The sequence below is a fragment of the Chinchilla lanigera genome, unplaced genomic scaffold, assembly GCF_000276665.1.
Source record: "Chinchilla lanigera isolate Chin_1 unplaced genomic scaffold, ChiLan1.0 scaffold00033, whole genome shotgun sequence".
NCBI lineage: Eukaryota > Metazoa > Chordata > Mammalia > Rodentia > Chinchillidae > Chinchilla > Chinchilla lanigera.
Genome location: NW_004955434.1, coordinates 22,678,036 through 22,695,853, shown reverse-complemented (window position 1 = coordinate 22,695,853; position 17,818 = coordinate 22,678,036). Strand labels below are relative to the sequence as shown.

At 38.3% G+C, this 17,818-nt stretch overlaps 1 protein-coding gene across 1 annotated transcript in view; it reads left to right on the top strand.

The window, feature by feature from the left end:
• Mllt3 (myeloid/lymphoid or mixed-lineage leukemia; translocated to, 3) overlaps positions 1 to 17,818 on the top strand; it is a gene marked incomplete at its 5' end in the record, with an annotated part of 279,146 nt that overhangs the window by 177,973 nt on the left and 83,355 nt on the right.

Below are 17,818 nucleotides of genomic sequence, written 5' to 3'. Positions count from 1 at the left end.
CTAAGATCTATGTAGTTCATTTATTTTGACAAAATCCCAAAACAAGCAATAAACCATCCTCAGTTAAGAAAAGAACAATGTCTTACCTTTGTTATATTAGTTTATAGAAGCTTTTGGGAAAAGTCAAAAGTTATGTTAAAAATATTAAAAAGGAGTTATTGCCAAAATTTTTAGTCATAATTAATAGAAAAGGCATATTCAGTCATTAAACATTTGAGTCTTTAAATAAACATTTTTGTTTGAATTGTACATAGGTACAATTTAGATTTCTCTTTTAAGATAATAATAAAAACTAATAATAAATTTCAGTGACAAAGGCGTGCTAAATTATTGCCTTGTGATTTGGCAAGGTTGGGAGTTTCTTTCAAACATAAACATTTGGAATGTTTTCTTGTAGCTGAATCAACTCTACACACACTATTCACTGGTCAAGAGCTACTTTAAAATGGGTGTATCTGGGGCCTTCAACCCCTACTTTAGATGAACTTCCTTTAGCATTTTGAAATATGTTATTTATTCTAGGATCCTCTTCTCTTAGTTTTTTTTTTACTGGAAGGTTTTGTACAGTTTTTTATCATGAAATTACTATTTTCTGTAAGCATGCATGGACTGTAGCTGTTAGAGATGCTTCACTTCACTGATAAACTGTTGTTTATAGAAAAAACTTGGGTTTCATGTGGCGTAGAAGCTTTTCCCTTTATGGAGTGAAGCACTTTGAGGCTCTGAAGGAAAGCTTTGGACCTTGTCATGGGAGTATATAATTGTGTGAACATTTGGATTATATGAGCTCCAGTTTTAAAATCCTGTTTTGCCAGGCTCTAGTCCTTTCAGTTGAGCTGCTCATGTGGATTTGAAGCTTTGCAATTTCTTGACCTGTTTCATTTCTCATTGTGCCATATGCTAGTAGATTGCTGGTTAAATAAATATTGGTGGGTCAGCTTTGGAAATGAACCACCACTCAGAGTAATGAGGACGTGCATCATCATGAAGAAATGGGCTTTTATAAGGCTCTAAATTAAAACACTTATTTTAAGATTAACAACATGTATTTATTAATAATGTGTTTTAGAAAGAACCCTACTTTGTTCCTTTAATAGTTATCAAGACCCCAGTGTTGATGCCATTTAGCTATGGCCGTACCTGGAACAATCTCCTGGTCCATTTTAAGTCCTAATCACCTTCATTATTTTCTTTTTATGAGGGTGACAGTTTACATTTCTGATTATGCCTCTATGGTATAATGTTGGGTAGGTAATTGGACTGTATAAATTATGGGACTTGAGCATATCAAACTCCGTTAAAGGTTGTAGGGAAAGTAAGTATGGCATAAGAACTTTTTTTTTTTTTTTTGGTTTTTCTCCGGTACCGGGAACCGAACTCACGACCTTGCACTTGCCAGGCAGGCGCTTTTGCCGCTGAGCTAAATCCCCAGCCCCGGCATAAGAACTTTTTAATACAACCTCCTTATCCGCAGAGTGCCCAAAGGTTGCTGTGAGCCAAAACAAGGTTGCTTTTATCTCAGAGTGATCCTCCTTCACTTCTAACTTTTCTTTCTAGTGTTGTTTTGTTTTGTTTTGTTTTTTTGCAGTGCTGTTTGAAGCACAGATATTTTCTTGTTACATGTTGATTGTGTTTTGGCAACTTTAAGTTGAAGTGTGAAATTTTCCAAGTGAACGTTATTTGTTGTATTTAAGTTCTACAAGAAACTGATTCTAGTGAATTTTGCAGTAAAATAAAAATTTAAAAATTTATTTGTAATCACAGTAATACCATACATTGTATCTGTCTCATATGGGAAGATTAAAGTTACTGTTATGGTTGATGCATTGTGTCCACTTGGGGAGTCTAGAGGCTTGGCTAAGTGGCTCAGAAGTTCTACATCCTGGGGTGCAAAGGACGTGCCCTTCCTGCTGTAGGGTGTTGTTCGTTTCGTCAATGTGAGAAGTTTACAAGGTTAACTGTGTGAGTGCCGCCCCCTGAGTGGGGTAGCCTTCTACAACATGAGGGAGGGAAAGAGGCCTGCACGCACTGCCATGCCCCGCTTTGCTCTTGTTGCTTTGCTATCTTCTGCCTCAGACCCAACCAAGTATGGACTGAAACCTCCACAAACTGTAAACTAAATAAAGCTTTCCTTCCTTCATTTTGGGCATTGGGTATTTTGTCTCAGCAAGGAGAGAAAAGTAACCATGACAGTTACCTTCTCTAAATATGTAAACAATGAATAGACTGGTAAACATTTTTTGGCTTACCTAGATATTTGGGTTATTACCACTGTCTTGGTTTTAATATGGCGTATCTTAGTGTTACTAACTTTTGAGCCATTTTGATTTTGCCAGAAATCTGTTCATAACTGTGGTGGACTGACAACCCCCAGCTGAACTGAGGAAGCGTGGTGCTGGGTGTGGGAGGCCACCTGAGGACTGTTGCCAGCAGCATAAGAGGCGGAACTCGACAGGAAGAAAGGAGGCTGTTGGGAGCTGTAGGAGCTGTTGGTTCTGTTGGAGGAGCTTGGCATGCTGGCTTTCCTGATGAACTTGGCTGTTTTCATGCTCTGAGGAGCTCTGGACCTTGTTGAGAGTAGCTTTGGTTCACTTTGGGGAGCTGTGGTCCTCACTTTGCGCATCGCCTCCTGCCTCTGGAGGGGAAGAAGGTGCATTGCTAGTCCCCTGGAGAAGCTTGCTGCATTTGCTTTCCTGATGGGAACTCGGCTGTCTTCACCACTGGAGGAGCTTGGTACCTCACTGCTGCTGAGGATGGCTGTGGAACTTTTCAGGGGAGCTCTGGTTCTTACTTTGCACATTGCTTCTTAGCTCCAGTGCAGATCCCTCAGCCTGCTAGCACAGATCTTTCATCCCGCTGGCACAGACTTACTAGATTCCACCACTGACCTTTGGGCCTTTGCAGCGCAGATCTGTGAAACAGGCCTGCATGAGATATTGTTATGAGCTCTAGGTCTTCAGCTGGACTCATGCAGGACATTTCTGTGTGATCCAGACCCTCAGCTACATTCCTTGGTCCTTAGTATGTGGACAGATTTCCTGCACTCTCTTGTATATGATTATTTGGGTAACTGTTATAACTAATCTTATAGAATATGTGTCCTTGCAAAAAAAACCCAAACCATGACAAGGACTGTGTCTCTTCAGATATACTTTTACTTTTCGAGGGGTTTTATGTTCATTATACCTAAATATTACATGTGCAGCATTAGATATATCTGTTCTACCTTTAAAAGGAGGAAAAAAGAGAAATGGAACCCTTCCTCGTATGTACCTGGGTGTAGTCATGCTGTGTATCTGGAGACATGAGTAGAGTAAACTTGATTTTGTTTATTTATTTATTTATTTTTGGTTTTTCTCTGGTACCGGGAACCGAACTCACGACTTTGCACTTGCCAGGAAGGCGCTTTGCCGCTGAGCTAAATCCCCAGCCCCGTAAACTTGATTTTGGCTATAGTTTTCTCTCTCTCACTTTTTGCTTTAAGCCAAAAGCACATAGTAGCATTAAGAGTTGAAACTGGCTTTCTGGAAACTTGAAAGGTTTTTAGAGCTGGTAACCTTTTATAGAAAAAAAATGCTTTTTAGCTCTTAGAAGAAAATAATTCCAAGGAACCTTTTGCCAGATACAGAATTATTTCTTTCACAAGGCTCTGGAGGTAATTTCCTCTAAACAAGAGATCTCATTGGGATTTGCTGGGGAAATTGCGGATTTCGTTTAGGACCTAACCCTGTCAAACCTTAAAAAAAGAGACAGACAATAGGGATCAGGGAGTGGAAGGGAGAGCTCTTTTAAAAAGTTATTATATTAATGAAATTACTTATTATATTAATGTTTATTGCATGTGTGCTGCTTATATGTTTATGTTTATTTTACTTAGGGAGATTTTCTTTATTTTGAGATGTTGTTTTATTTTGGGTTGTAAGGGGGAAGGGAGTAGTGTGTGATGTAAATGTCCCAGGGCAAGAGTTGATATGATGTATTTGTCTTTGAATTATAACCGAAAAGATTCGGCATGCCCCATGCAGAAGCAACTCTCCATTCCACTGAGGTACTGCTGTGTATTTCTAATTTTTTTAAAAAATGAATTGATTGATCCCTTTTCAATCAGCGATTTTCAAATTGTTCTGATATTGGATTCAAGAGTTTGTGATTATAATAGATGGTTTTCTAGTAACACCCCCTTCTTAGAAGGTGGAATACAATCATATTGAGAAGTGATGTGGAAAGGTTTTACTATCCCCTACTGCAAGACATCAAAATGAAATAAATGAGCTTTTCCCTTGGGTTTTGGCAAACAAAAATACAGATTATCTTTGTATTGTATGTCATGTAACAAAAATGATCCTTTTACTAACTTGTCTCTAAATTTCTAATTAGGAAGCAGTGTGATGCAATTGGTAAAGACTGAAAATCGGGCAGATTTAAAAAACCTCATCTCTATTATCTTCTCGCTGGGTTGTCCTAGAAAAGTTTTTGTGTCTTTTTTGAATCTCAGTTGAGCAGCTCTGTAGTGGACTTGGTAATATTCTCTTCAGAAGAAGTGTGTAACCGTAGTGTGTGTTTGGCGCGTATTACCCAGTACTGGTTTAGAGGATAAACAGACACTTAACTGCCTTGATATCAAGCACTTAAGCATGTAGAGAGAAAGGTTTTTGTTAGTGTCAGTTATCCAACCTTTATCATGGAAAGACATGTTTACCATCAGTTGGGGTGGCCAGTGCATTGATGGAGCCGTATTGTATTTAAACAAGATAAACCTCTGGTATTTTTCTTTAAGGAGTTTATATTCTCGGTGTTTGTATTTTGTTCGTATAAAGAGTAATTTCAGATCTGTTTGGAATAGAATTTTTTAAGATATAAATTTTCATTAGAAAAATTAGTGATTCTTACTATTATTCTTAATTGTAAATTTCTGTCAGAGTAATGTTCTGTGTCCAACAAGGTAGTTAGTTACATCCTTGTGTTGCTATGAGGAAAAGCACAAAAGGGCAAGCATCTTTTTTTTTTTTTTGGTACTGGGAATTGAACTCAGGACCTTGCGCTTGCCAGGCAGGCGCTCTGTGCTGCTGAGCTAAATCCCCAGCCCCAGGGCAAGCATCTTTTGAAACTCAGTTTATTTTCTAGCTGCTCCCCCTTTTTCTCCTATAGATGAAGTGGTCTGCTTTGCTGTCTTTATTCTGTATGGGATCATGGTGGAGTGCTGGCTGAACGTCCCTGCTTTCCCCCCCTTTACTTTCCCCCGCCCGGCCTCACCCCCTTCCTCTGCCCCCGCCCTTGGCCCTGCTTTCCTTCTCTGCAGTTAAACAGGGCAAACAAGTTGTTCAGTCTCTTTCTGAATGGTTGGCAAGCAGTTAATTTTAAGGACTGAAAATTAAAACTAACTACAGCAGTTGTTACAGCCAGGGATTCTACAGGCAAAAATCCAGTTCTGTTCAGACACCACCTGTCTCGATAGGACATTTCAGACGTCCATTTGGCAAGATTAGTTGGAGAAGACTTGGGGAACATGCTTGCAGTCTGTATTAATTCTGTGGCATAATGCAGTCCTGTTTCTTAGAGTGGCAATTACATTTATATATGATCTGTTTTTGCAAGAAATAAATTGGAAGTTTTTTTAAACACTTTATTATGAAGGGAAATTCAGGGCCACAGTGGGCCTCCAACAGGGGTTTTGCTTCTTAAAGGGCCAAAGAGATTTTATGGTAAGGGCTTTCACTAGTGGAACTGTCAAGCCCTCTGAACATGGCATTATATTGCAGGGAACTGGAGTGAATCTGGCTAGGATGATTTAAGGTTTTCTTTGTAGGAGAACTCAGGACACATTTAATTGCTAAACTAAACTGTACAGATCACCTTCTTTCATGCTCACATTTTATGGTTCTGAATGTGTGAATACACCACAGAAGAGTGATATGCGGTGAGCGTTCCTCTAGGCCATTGGTAATACTGCACTGAATAAGCATGTGCACAGTTCTTGGCACACCTGGATGAGTATGTCTGTAGGATAAATTCTAGGAGTAGAATTGTGGTTCTTATGCAAAATGGAATTTAAATTTTAGTAGACATTTGCAAATTTCCTGCTAAAGAGGTTTTACTACTATATCTTGTACAACCATCTGTGAGAGTGCCTATGCTATTTTTCCACATGGTGATTTATTAACCGGCCCTCCAGGTCCCCCCCTTCCCGCCCCAGTCTGGTCGGTGGAAATGGTATCTCATTTTTAATTCATAATCCTCTTACGAGTGATGATGAGCAACTTTTCATATACTTGAACGGACATTTTCATTTCCTTTCAAAGACCACATTTTAAAGTATTTTAAATTGGAAATATTCTAAACATTTCAGTTTCAACTTAAATTTATGGATACTCTTCCCACACACTTAGATTTGGAAAGGTTACAAAAAGATACGGAAGCCTCTTTAACCAAGATCTCTGTTCTCAGACTTTCTCAATGTGTAACAAATTATACTCTTAGGAACTGATTTGTCAAGACTTGGGCTTCTAAAAATATGAGTGGCTTTTGTGGCAGACTCATCTCGACAGGGGCCAGAGATGGATAGCTAGCTGGCTGCTTCCTTTTAAAGTGTTTCGAAGCAAATGATACTGAGCTTATAGACAGATTCATTAGGTTTTTTTGCATTTTTTGGAACAAGTGTGCTTTGTTGTTATTTTCTGTCATATTAGGCATTTTCTTTTCCTTTCTATAGCCTTGGTTGCTCTTCTGCCAACTCTGAAACATTAAATCATGAGAGTGAAACATACACATAAATGAGAACTAGAATATCATAGAGTTCTAAGCCTTCATTCAAAATATGACGTTGACCTTTAAATTATTTTTTTTCTAGAGAAAGCATAGTCATGCTATTACAAAGTTATTTATGTGATTTAACATACTTAGTCGTTTTATGGTTTAATGTCTTCTGAAAATCACACAAGTTGATTGTGGGACTGTCATAGACTTTGGGAAATTTGTACCCAAAAATATCTGTGGTATAAAACAGTTTTCCTGCCTTTATTCTTCCCTTCCTAATACCTGTCTACTTTTTAGAGAAGGAAAAAAATAAAGGCATACTTTTCACTGTGTTCAAAGCTTCTTATGCAGAAACTGAGCAAATGCTGAAAGAAAAAAAAAAAAAGACACAGTTAGATGCTCCCCGAAAGCGTGATAAGGGAGGTTGGGTTAGTGTCCAGCCGTCAGTGACGCAAAGTGTGCTGCACCTCTTTCATGAGGAAACAGCAGTGCGGCTGGCCACATGTGAGAAGCTCTGAATATGGTAGTCTTAGTTTGGTCCTGAAAGAACTGTGGAAGGCTAGGGTGTCTGAAAGAAAGCCATGTCTCAACCCTGCCTCTTCTCCTATCCCCAGTGCAGGAAAAGCCAAGAAAAGAAGATAAGACAGAAAAGGGGGGAAGAAATTAAAGGTTGTAAATCTTGGAGAATTTTTAAATTTAAACAAACCTTTCTATTTGTGTCAGTTACTTTTCTGTCATTGCTGAGACAAAATGCCTGACACCCAAAATGAAGAAAGGAAAGATTTATTTAGCTCCCAGTTTGTGGAGGTTTTGTTTCATACTTGCTGGCTCCAAGGCAGAGTGGCACATGGCAGAAGGCAATTGTTCATGGAGCAGGAAACAGCAAAAGCAGCAAGAGCAAAAAGGGAGGAGCAGGGAGCAAGCTTCTTTCCCTCCCTTATACTGTATACAGGCTACTCGCCCCAGGGAGGGCGTAGCAATCACACCCATAATCCCAGCATTGGACCAGGAATCAGTTAAAATCTGTAGAAAGCCGCCCCATGACTACGTGAGGCTTTTGAGGGCGCGGGAGGAGGGGATCCAGACACAAACCATAGCACTATGTAAAACACAAAGGTATTAAAAGTGATACCCGTTGATTCAGTTTCTCTCTCCCTTCTTGGCTCAAGTGATTCTTGTGTACTTGTGTACAGAGTTCATTTTATATAATTAAGTCAGTTTTCTTATGTCTAGGTTGGTGAAGGGGCTGCTTATAAAAACAGCTGCCTATTTTGGTTATCCCTGCCAGATGTTTTTGAGTGATCATGCTCTGCATGTTGAGTAAGAGCAGTTTGTGGGGTAGGGAGTAAAGGGTAAGGAGAAGGTGAAGAAAGGTTGTGATTCAAAATTTTTTTCTTGTTCCATAAGTTATAAGAAAAACAGACAGTGATCAGGATCTGAAGGTGGCAGTTTAAAAGATAAATGTCTGAAACTCTTGGAACAGACATTTGCAGTGTATTTCTGGGGAGTGAGTCAAGATGGTAGGTAGCTTAATATAATAACCTTTAATACCACAAGGCACACAGTTAGGGTGTAATAGGAAGGGTGTTTGATTTGATATCTGAAGGTACAGATTCAATTCTTTGATCTATTGCTTATTTATCTGGTGTTTAGATTGTTATAAATCTAAAATAAGATTGGTGTAAATCCCCTTCTTTCCACTTGACACTATTAAATAAAATATGCACAATTAAGCAATCAGCAAATAATTGTTTTATTTATCGACATGACCTCTTTTTCTATAGATTTATTATAATTTGGATTAAAGCATGGGTTTTGTTAATTGTAGTTTAAGCAGGGTTTTTGTTACCTGGAGAAGTGAAAATAAAGATTTCCATATCAAAGTCTTAGACATCATGGTGATATTCTATTAGAAGAAACAAGCTTTAGCTTCAAACTTTTGCCTCAATTTCCCAGCTGATTGCCAAATACATATTTGGTAACTTTAAGAAATACAGATTTTCTAGAAAAAAGCAAAAAAGAGAAAAATAAACCATGATAATCTCCCCTGTAACTATACCCTTTGTCTGCATTCTATGGGTAATAAAGTATAGATAAGATGGCACTGAATGTTACATTTTACACTTAATTTAGTAAGCATAAATAATGTAACTTTAAAATTATATGACCTTATTTTTATACTTACTCTTTAAAAACATCCTTTATACTTAAAGGATTGATACAAAAATTTTGAATGATGAGAACTTTCCAACAGTGAATTCTATAGCTTTGGTTTTCATTTTTCCATTTTGGCTGTTTCTGAAAATTAAAGTTCTTGCTTTAGGAACAAAAGACAGTAGTAGTTTTAAGAATAAAAAAACAGTTTTTGCAAAAACTAGAGATTTTCGCTTACTGGTTCTGATAAGAATTATGGTGGTCTAGTTTTTTTGTCTGAATGGATGTGCCATAATAGTTCAGTTATTTGTATTTTAAGATGGATTATTGCACCTTGTAGATTGTAGCTTATTTTTGTCAATGTCATTCTCATTCACTAACCCCTTTATAAGATAGTTGGGGGCCTGTGGTTAGTGTGAAAATGTTAAAGATAAAAGACTATTAATGGAAAGATTGAGTAAAGCCAGGTGTGGTGGCACACATTTGTAATCCCAGCACTTTTGAGGCTAAGGCAGGAGGATTTCAGAGAGTTCAAGGCCAGCCTGGGCTACATAGTGAGTTTAGGGCCAGCGTGAACTACATAGGAAGACCTTGTCTCAAAAAAAGTTGAGTAGAATAAGGATATCTTGCCCATAAAACAGATTGGTTCATTAAACTATAGTTAGAGTAAAACAGAGATAAAATTTAGTTTACCTTACAAATTTTAGTCTCACCACAAACGCTTAGTGATTCAAGGATGTGTGTGTTAATATAGACAGAAATCCACTCATATGGTGTCCATGGTATCTTTGGAGAAAAGATAAATAAATGTTTCTCTCTGTCCTGACCTTGTGAAACCCTAGCTATGTATAGCGTAGCTAAATTTCAGCCTGTCTCCATCCCTTGGTTTGGTATCCTTGGGCAGGGTATCCTTGGGGCAATCATGGGTTGTGGCAGTGTTATAGGTCCAAAGAAAAAGGTGATTTTCTTGTTAAAATGAAAATACTTCGTCTAAGATGGTCTAGACAGTAGTTTTCTGGGGAGATAGTAAATAAAGCTTTCTGAAAAGTTTGTTCTCAGAGCATTTAAGTTTTGAATAGTTACATCCTGCAGAGGTCTAGCCTGGCCTCTGGTTCTTCCCCTCAAAGGTCTAGCCTGGCCTCTGGTTCTTCCCCTCTGGCTTATGCTTCCAGCTTAGGACGACAGCGTTATCTAACACCCACAGAGATCTGTAAAGGTCTGGTTTAAGTACAGAGATCAAGAGAGATTTTGGTAACATCTTTGTATTAAACCAGCCACTCAAATGCAGTGATTGTTAGACCGGGCTAACTCTTTGCAAGAACAAGGTATAAAAACTGAAGACACTGAATATTATATCTGTTGGTATAGGGGATTTCTCACAAAGGATAGTAACACATTATTTTATAGAGATTGAATAAAGTACAGTTTTCTATTCTGGTAGTTTTGATCTCTGAATACTTTAGCAAAGAAGGCATCAGTGAACTCCTTATCAGAAATATTATAGAACACCATTAATAAAAGCACTTTCCTTATCTAATAATTATTTTCTTATTCTCTTTAATGGTTTGAGCAGTCTTGCATTCTTACATCTGGTCATCTGAGCAATGTAGTTGGGGACAGCGATATGTAATGTAACAACCACTGTTGATTCGTATTATTTTGTCTTTAGACCCTGTATCACTTTAAATGTTCTCGCTTTGATTTGTTTATGTTTGTGATACTAGTATGCTGCTACTGTTCTATTTTTTGTTTGTTTCTCATTTACTGCTCTCTTTAAAATAAAAATTTTTTAAAAAGTACTTTCCATTATGTTTTGGTGCTAAGATGCCTTTTATCTGATTTGAGTATTCACACAGGTTCCAGGGCTATTCTGGAATGATCTGTTCCTTTTGAGCCTTATTTCCCTTGTCCTGTGTGTGTGTGCTTCTTATTCCTGATTTCTTCCCAGCTCTTGATAAGGAGGTTCTAGTTTATTTTGTCCATTGCGTTCTGCTCCCAGCATCAGTATTCTTGAGCTCTCCCTCAGTCTTCACTGTCTCCTGAGATAATCTTATCTGGATTCTGTTCCTGCTTCCTTTTTATTTTTTTGGAGGGACTTTTGTGACTCCTGTACATACACTCAGTTTTGGCTTTATAGTTGTTTTTATTTAATTTTTAAATTAAAACTAGGTCTAATCACATCTTATTCTGGTTCATGTTTCTTAAGTGGAAATGCATGGAAGTCAAATGTATGTACTTAGGTACTGCAGAGCAATGCAAGATGTGACTGTCGAATGGATTCTACTAGGGTAAGTGCTGTATTTTGTGATTCAGCCTTGAGGGTTATGTCAACACCTGGATGAATTACTGAGATTTATAGCTGTTGAGATGGCTTGCTTTCTACTTAGTTTTCTATACACGTATCCTTTTTTTTTTTATACAGTAAATACGGCACCCATTTATGCTGAAGATTGCAAGTTTTCAAAATTTTGCATGAAATTTATATGTGTTACCTAGAAAAATTTAAGAAAGAAGAATTTAAAGAGAAAGTTTTAATATGTTCAGTGTTGTGGGGTGTTCCAAAAATGGAACGATAGACATTGAAGAGTTAAAAGTTGAGACACATAAAACAGGCTTTTTTGTCAAACACTGACATTGCTGCTCAGTGGTGATGTGACTTCGGAACCTTCCTGGCTCTTTGTTTGCTCATTTGCACATGGGATGTTGGGACATCCAGTAGGACATCATAATTGTGAGGTGCATTGAGGTAATACCTGAAAAGTCATTAGCACAGTGATGCCTGTATAGAAAGAACTCAGCAGCACTTTATTATAATAGTGCATTTTGATTCTAGCCGTGGAGATTAGTGACTGTTTCATGGCTGTACATATGGCCATGATCATACAGTTTTATAGCTGAAGAGAGTCTTTTATATTATAGGTCAAGTTGCCCATTTTATAAAGAAATCAACAGAGGCACTAAAGCTGAAACCGATCGTCAAACAACAGATAGCTGCGTCAGGCTTTTCAGACAGTGTTCTTGTATGTTCTTTCTGTAGTGACAGAGTAACACCAGCATTTTATTTTACGTCATTTTATGTTATTCTGTGTCATTTTATTTCTGTGGTGGTACTAGGGATGAACCCTCATGCATGCTAGGCCAGTGTTCTCTCACTCAGATACACCCCCTTCCTGCTTGTTGTCTTTTAGAAATGCAATTAAGAAAAGGAATTGAAAATAAAACATTTCCAGGGCCATTTCCCATGTGTCTTTAGAGCCCACAGAACAATCTACTGTGAGCCCCCTTTTTGAAGACAACATGAATAAACTACCAGATCGAGAACAGCTTCTCACCGAAGACTTTCCCATCGTTTATTGCTTTGTAGACTGAAGTCCATGTGTAGACTCAAGTTTCTCATATTTCTCTTGCTTGTTAAAATACGATTTATAAGGTGTGCTAAAACTACACTGAATATTTAAATAAAAAAATTTGTTAGAGTAAAAGGCATAGCTCTATTAACCCTTCCCAGAATACCCCTCACTTCAAACACCTGTGTTGTTCTTGCCGCTTCCTGAAGCAGTCCTGGAAGTCCTCTCTGTGAGTGCCTTCAGTTACGGCGCAGCAGCTGCCTCACTGTCCTGAGTGGATCGGAATGTTTACCTCTCATGCTCATTTTGACTCTGGGCAGGATCCAGAAGTTGTACAGTATCAGATCTGGTAGATAAAGTGGATGAGGACACATGCTAGTGTTCTTACTTGACAGGAATTGCTCTCAATGATGAAAAAGGGGTGATCAAGAAATATGGTAAATGCGTAAATTAAAATTTTATCACAGTAGAAGACATATCAAGTAGCACTCATTGCTACTTTGTGTCTTTTACAGTAGTACGGTAATAATCCATCTGTCTGTCTGTCTATCTACCTACCTACCTACCTACCTATCTATCTATCCCGGGAATTGAACTCAGGACCTTCCACTTGCCAGATAGGTGCTTGTGCCGCTGAGCTGTATCCCCAGCCCTATATTTTTAAAGATTTAAATATTGACTATATCTTTTGACTACTCCTTCTTATGTGGAAAAAATGATAATGAGAAAGCTCCCCACCCGCCTAAAGAAAAGAAAGAAAATTCCCTTCCCTCAGTCATTCTGAAGCCACTATCAGCTTATGTGCTGAGGGCAGGTTAAATTTTCATTTTCTGTAAATTAGAGGCAAACAAAATTTTTGGAGTTTTGAACAGCAAGGACATGCATGACTGTAGAAGTGGTTTTCCTTGGCATTAACCAACATATAAAAAGTTTATAACAAAAATCAACAAGTAAGTTTGTAACCTACCAAGTTTTGAGGATAGATATGCAAATAAATCATGGCGTAGTAGTGATTTTTTGAGTGCTTAGATATTAACGTTTTTTTCCCCCCGGGTAGGAAAATAGGGTGATAATGACTGGGAATGTGGGGCAGTAACACACTTTACTGAAATCAGGTCTCTGTGGCTGAGTTGGGGGAAGCTACTTTTGCCTCTTGATAGTCATCTTCTTCTTCCTTAGTATATACACAACCTAAAATTAGGATGCATGAACTAAGAATAGTATAGGATCTTTGAATCAGGTAGTTCAGGCCCGGGAGATCCCAAATGTTTGTCAAGTTTTGCAAAGACTTTTGGCAGGAAATCTCTATCCTTTTGTTCCTTGCTTTATAGTTTCAATATCCCTACACAGAACTACTTTTACTTCTGAGATAAATTTGAAAGAACCTTCTGAGTCTTATCTGCCCATCCTTATTTTCAGGTATCATCCTTCATTAATCCCATTTGCTATGCAGGAAGCTGTGAGCGCTTAATGCATTTCAAAATAACAAAATGAAAAAGTTCCTTTCTAGAGGACTTAACTTTTAGAAGCATAGCACTTGTCTTCCGGGTAAGAAATATAAATATTTTTCATTAAAAAACATTGAGGCCTTACTTAATGCCAGATTGTGGGTATACAATGAACAACCTTTTTTGCTTTCTACCATATCCCAACCCTTGGTCAGTTTTCAGTGGATAATAAATCCTCATCTTTTCAGAGTATGAAAATAAGGCAGCTCAGTTTCTTAAAAAAGAGGCAAGGCAGGATGGAATGGAGAGGGGAAGGGAGGCGGGGAGGGGAGGAGGGGATGGGAGGGGTATGAGGGGGAAAGGAAGGGAGAAGAGAAAGGATGGGAAAAGACCAAACCCCAATCCTTCATCAATTTTCAAAAGGTGAATTCTCATCTTTTCAAATAACGATAATTCAAAGGATGGAAAGAAAGAAGGGGTAAGGGAAGGAGAGGGAGACAGAGAAGGAGAAGAGGGGAAAGAAGAAAGTAGGAAAGGATGGAAAAGAAAGAAATTCCTGGTCATCAGTCCAGGCTAACTTGTGCTTTCAGTAAAAGAGCAGGGGTGTTGTGGGGTATCTGCTGCTTTTAGTGGGTTGTCACCAGTTTTTTAGTTGGACCCTGCCTCCTCATCCCACCGGAGTAGTCTCTGCGAAGCCCTGAAGACCAAGGGTGGGTGTCCAGACAGCATTTCCTACTTTGGAAAGCTCATCTTCTGTTTGAATGTGTTAGTCGGAGTGTGTAACGTTTCCTTGCTTTTGCACATATCCTACGAAGTGGAGCTGCTTTTCCCGAGTAAGCCATAGAGACGCTGTTGCCAGGTACACCTTTGAATTTACGTTACAAGTGTGTAGTCTTTTTCTGCAGTGGGGACAATATATTTCAGTTGAGGAATTCAGATACTGTCTGCTTTTTGCTTGCGTCTTTATGTGTGGTACAGACGTACAACCTCATTTGATAATTTTTTGAAAGCAAATCGCTGCCTTTCTCTGAATCAAGAAAAACCTTGATTTATTGACAAATCTAATTTATGTGAGGAAGCTTTGGTCCCCTGGGGGATGGTATTTATGAGCACTTAGACAAACATAGTACAGGTTAGTTCTGTTCAGTATGTTATGGGTTCTTGCAGAGAGCACCAAGTGGAACAAATTTTCACAAACTTTCTTGGGCGCTCTGACTTAAATGCTCTTCCAAGGGTCCGTTAGTCTATTGGGCATAGACTGAAGCATCAAGGGTTTTCCCAAATACCATTATTTCCTTTACAGTTACAGGCTTTTGGAATGATCTCATTTTTAGAAAAGCCACAACCATAATACAAAGGACTTTCCTCTTCTGAGCCATTTAAGTTGCCAGCATTGTTGCGGCATTCTCCCTGAATACATTAGTGTTTATTTCCTACAAACAGAGCATTTCCTGTAGCACCACAATATAGCCATCAAAATTGAGATTTAGCATAAATGCACTAGGAAGCCCTCATCCTTAGATCCCAATCACATTTTGAAGATTGTTCCAGTAATATTCTTTATTTTTCTGGCAGAAGGTTCCAGTCTAGAATCATATGCACCATTTAGTTGTCATCTCTTAGCCTCCTCCAGTTGGGAGTGTTCCTGGATCTTCTTTGACTTTCATCAACTTGAAAATCTTGGATAATTCAGGGTGATTATTGAATAGGTGGTTCTCAACTTGGGTGTGTGTGGTGTTTCCTCACAACTAGACTGAAGTTGTGCATCTTCGGCAGGAACATCATAGACGCGATGCTGGGCTCTTCTCGTTGTACCACAGGCCATGGTCGTGCTTTCCCTGTACCACTGCTGCTGCATTAGCTCTGTCATTTGATTAAGGTGGTGTCAGCCAGGCTTCTCCACTGTCAAGTTGCTTTCTTTTCTTTTTGTAATTAAATGTTCCATTGGGAAGTACTTTGAGAAAATATAAATATTCCATTATACCTTAAAAATGTTTTTATTCTTATGTCATCATAGACTCTTGAATGGGTTACAATCCGTTGCTCTCAGGATTTATTTTCATACTTTAATTGCCCTCACCCGGCCAGTGGGAGGCCCTTCAATCCAGTGTCTATATCCTTTGTCTACTTACTGTGTGGTGTGGGGAATGAACCTAGGGCCTTTGAACTGAGCTTCATCCCCAGCCCTCTTTTAGTTTTTGAGACAGGGTCTCACAAAGTTGCTAAGTCTGGCTTGACCTTGTGATCTTCCTGTGTCAGCCTCCTAGAGTAGTGGGATTACAGGGGTTCACCGCTATGCCTGGCTTCTATATCCTTTCAGTCCTAGTCAGTCTTTATACACTTCTATACTTTTTGCTACACAGAGGTATTCCAAGCTCACTTTGCACTTTCCTTGCCCCAGACCTGTATTCAATCATTTTTCCAGCGAGCAGCACCGTGAGTGGCCACCAGCCATTGCGCAGACGCCCCTTGGGCCATGGCCTCCTCTCCTGTCACGGTTGGTACGTTGTCTGGCTGTGCCTGACAGCTTGGAATGGAAATGTTCAGGAAGAAGAAAGGCACAACTTATTTTGATAAATGGAACCCCTTTGCACATGCTGATATGGGGCTCTAAATTGTTATAACTAGTACGTTAGTTCTGTGTAGATAAGAACTATAGCATATTTGATGTGACATTCTCCAGTCCCTACTGTATGCTAGGTGCTAACTAAGTGTGCCAGTGTATTCAAAGACAAATGCTTATTCTCCTGTTAGGCGTTGTCATTGTTCCAGGAGCTGGGTGTATAGGACAGTAAATCAAAATTTTAAAAGACAGAAGAAAGCATATAAGTGCATTCGTTTGTAGGAGCCCTTTGATGAGAAAGAGTTTTTGTGAAGGACAAAAGTAATTTTGAGAGGCAGCCATCTCCCTGACTGTGTTCATTTACATTAGTCTGTGTTCAGTGAAAAAAGATTTGGCTTTTTTATCTTCAATTTTTTCTGTGTGGTTTTGGGACTGAACCCTGGGCTTCATGGATGCTGGGAGAATTGTACACAGTGTAAACTATAGTTTTTGTTGGATTGCATGGACAATAGATGTCACAAATGTTTTCCTTTTGGTAGTTTCTTATGTTAGGATATCTCTGTCTTGCTTGCACCCTGAAGAATATAGTGTTTTACACAGAACTAATGGTACTTTCAAAGGCAGTATAGAAACTCAAGTAATATAAAAATGTTATACTAATTAACTCTTCCCTGTAGTTAGTTTCTGCCCTGTTGACCAGAAATATTTTCAGAGAAAATGCTGATTTGACTGCAGTGCCTCATACTTTTGGTAATAGTAATATGTAGAAAACAATCAACAGTTCTTTACTGTAGAGGTAATCATCTGTTATTTCACTTTTGTGAATAGAATTATAATACATAGTATAAGGTAAAACTCTTCTCTTTTAGTGTTATGAAATTATTTAAACATTTATTTATTTAACAATATCTCATTGCCTATTCCTTGCCATGTACCTGCCTTCTGGAGTCTTAGGAGGATTATGTGAGATAATATGCCATTTACTCATAGAATCTCCTAAGTAAGTAGCTACTGAATCTAAATGTGACTTTATTTTATTAGGCTCTGACATAGGAATTTTGAATTTTTCTTAATTTTAATGTGGTCAGATTTTTGTTTCTGTAATTCTTCTTGTGTCACATTTGATATATAGATACTCTGCTAGTAGATTTTTTCTGGCATGGTTTGTAAATTTTTTTCTAACACAGAAGTGTTTTAAAACATCTAGTTTTAATTTTATGGGTTGTATGAGCTAACAATTGAATTTAAATCTTTTCTCATGTAGAAAACCAGTTCTAGCACATTTTATTGAGCTGTCTATGCTTTCTTCATTGATCTAGCCTTTCGAACATCAGATTTTCATGTAATTGTGTCTGTTGGGGAGGGGTATAATTTTGTCCCATTGGTCACTTTGTTAATGTTTTCAGCAATACCATAATGATGTAATTACTATAATCTCATTAGGTTTACTGTAGGGCCTGACAAGTGTTAATACACCACTCTTTTTTTTTTCATATGAAATTTAGGATCAATTTAAGTTATTCAAAAAACTGCTGGGATTTGGATTGAAATAA